This window comes from Haliotis asinina, chromosome 5 (assembly GCF_037392515.1).
Source record: "Haliotis asinina isolate JCU_RB_2024 chromosome 5, JCU_Hal_asi_v2, whole genome shotgun sequence".
NCBI lineage: Eukaryota > Metazoa > Mollusca > Gastropoda > Lepetellida > Haliotidae > Haliotis > Haliotis asinina.
In genome coordinates, this window is record NC_090284.1 from 11,704,791 (window position 1) to 11,707,928 (window position 3,138).

The following is a 3,138-nucleotide window of genomic DNA, read 5'->3' on the forward strand; positions in this document are numbered from 1 at the left end:
CCTTGTCTTTTTATATCGTACAAAATATCAGCCTGACATGGAATGCCCCGGAGTATGTAGTCTTTGTCAGTTAAATTACCTGAAACATTTACCTGACATTTCGACTGATCGTTTGGCAGCAAAATAATATATTTATTATGGTGACAGAACAACAAAACATGATATATAGCAGGGAAATATTACATGACAGTTGACATTCAGATACCTCTTATTAGTCATGAGAGATGTTTAGTTTTAATACACAGATAATGTAGATAACAAGAAGTCCAAAGCAGTTTGATCCAGAACTAAACGTACACCATCATTAAGTCCACTTGAGATTTAGTGAATATCATTACACATCAGACACTGACTCGCAGAACGGTTGCTGAGCGGTCGTGTTTCTGGTTATAAACAGACATATGCATTCTAAATGGCACGTTTAAAAAATGGCGGTGTACATTTCCAGCTCAGAAATAATGTGACACCATATATGCGCATTGGCGTGAGAACGTATACATAGTATATCATATAGACGGATCCTCGAGTAGACGTGGTTACCTTGGCGCTCTGGAAACAGCCAATCAGAACAATCACGGGTCCTACGAATAGCTTTAGTGACGTCATGTAATTGCTCACAAGCGGAACGGTGCTTCAGTGATAGGACACGAACGACGACGTAGACGGACGTCTTCCACTAACTGCAGGCGTCGCAAGCACCAAACTGGATATCGATCTTTCTAAAGGTTAAAAATCAAATTGATAAATGAGGATTACTGAACAGCGACATGTAACCAACAGCAACGTGTCCCGCGAGATCGCGTTTTACACCCTGACCACTAAAGAAATTACCAATATGATTGGTAAACGTGTAAACTTTCAGAGTTATATACTTCCTCATCTGTCTTAAGGTATAACCTTATACTGCCAAGAAAGACGTGGTGCCAAGTTTTACGGCGATTTAAAACCACGCTCTTAAATAGCTCGCGTCAAGACTTTCAGCAGCATGGGCAAAGAAAAAATGAAATACATACATTCCTCCATCTTTTAGCTGATTGGTATCATTAAGGAGAGTGTCGGCACATCGTTCCGGCTGACAGGATACTTCAATCCGGACCCTTCAACACATCAACAAAATACGGCAATACTATCACGACATACCAGAAATGGCTTGGTTATCACCCTAGACGGTTTACGGCAGTTGACCTTTTAGCATTCATTGTACTCCGCAAACAAATTCTGTGCAAATACCACTGGAATCAACTAAATTGCTTTTAGGGTTATTTTGTTCTATATAAGCCATCTCTGCTGACATGCATGTAGATTACGGCTGGGCTGTATTTGTCCAGGTGATGACTCTGTCACTATAGGCTGATCAGAGTTAGGCTCCTGGAACCCGTACTGACATCGAGGGTCATCAAAATCTCATTAATAACGTCGCCGTCGATGACACAAGTGTACCAACTCTCTTCAGTGTGGGGCTGTCTGTCGATATCTCCCCACTTGCAAATTGTGGATTATTACGCAATGGCAATACAAGGACCTGGAGTGTTTTGCTTCGCGTCCCCCCACAAAAGTCTTCGTGCGATACAATACTCTTAATGACGGCGTCGAGTTTGAACCGGGGGAGTACTTCCTTTCCTGATCCAAACAAACCTTTCTGAGTGCAGGGAGTGGTGCTTCTCCGCGAGTGTCGGTCTAATTGGGGAACACAGGGGCCTCTATAATCTCCCACAAATGAAAATATTGACGAGATGGAAATGAGGAATTTGGTTATGTCATCGTTAGAAAATGAGGAGTTTGGTTATGTCATCGTTAGAAAAGTCAAGTCTTAATTAAGTAATGAAAGTCTGCATCACTACAACAGTACATATAAAGGCTGTCTAGCGGTCTATACGTTCTCCTGGGGCGCTGTGTACTGTTGTTGTAAAGAATTGACTGTTCGTGTTCAAGACCGGGTTTGATTCTCATGATGATTTTAAGGTTTATATCCTTGATTGGTGACGCCAGCCATTATGGCTACTAGGTTGGAACTCGTTTGTCACAGTTACCAACATCCCAGCTCTATCTATCACTGCTATAATAATCAGCTAAAATAACGCTAAAATTCGATTTTTCACATTTTGTTTTTATAACTACGTGTGTTTAACAGCGGGCTGTGCAAAATCGTATTGAGAAGATAATCAGAAAGAACCATGGTTGGCGGACATGCAATCAACAAAGCCGCCAAGCCTGTTCACCCAATTCACCGATTCGCCCAGTGCAACGAGCTCCCACCACACATGGTGATCAACTCTGACCCATCACTCCCTTGCAGTGCCCAGGGAACGAAGATGACAGCTCTACTTACACGTGACGTGGAGTAGTTCATGAAGTGGGAAGGTCCAACACCTTAGTCACATGTCTGCAATGGACCGCACAAACCTTACAGTCAGTCACAACAGTTTTGTGCATATTTTTATGGTAGATCATAAAATAATTCTTTTACCAGAGCTGAACCATCCTGTTACATATAGAACTGAAGGAAGCTGGGAGTTATGACAACATATCGCGTTAAACAGACAAGTTTAATGTGTCTCCTGCGAAAACTATACTCTAACTTCAAACCGTCAATGTCAGAATAAGCAGTATCGCTTCCCTTCTCAAACTCATTCCAAGGGATTTTAGAGACAAAGCAGTGATGATAAGTAAGAAAATGGCTCCCTAAAATCAGTGACGACACCAGTTGTTAGAGAAGAGGTTACGCATGTCACGATACTCTTGTCGTACTTGTGAGTGAGTGAGTTTAGTTTTACCCCGCACTCAGCAATATTCTAGCTATTTCAGACCAGACACTCAAGTGATCAACAGCATCAGCTTCAATCAACGCAACTGGGGTACAATGACGTGTCTACCAAGTCAGTGAGTCTGACCGTCCGATCCCGTTAGTCACCTTTTACGGCAAGCATGAGTTCCTGAAGACAAATATTCATATTAATCGTCCAGGGTGGAGACAAGCATGAGCTACTCAAGACCACTTCTGACCCGGGTCCTCACGAATGCCGAAAGTGATATGTGCAATAAAAGTGTCCTGGCAGTGTTGATCGTCATATCAACCACGTGTTTGTTAAGATTCAATTTTCCACTGGCCGCTGTCCTAAAGTTGGAATATAGCAGATT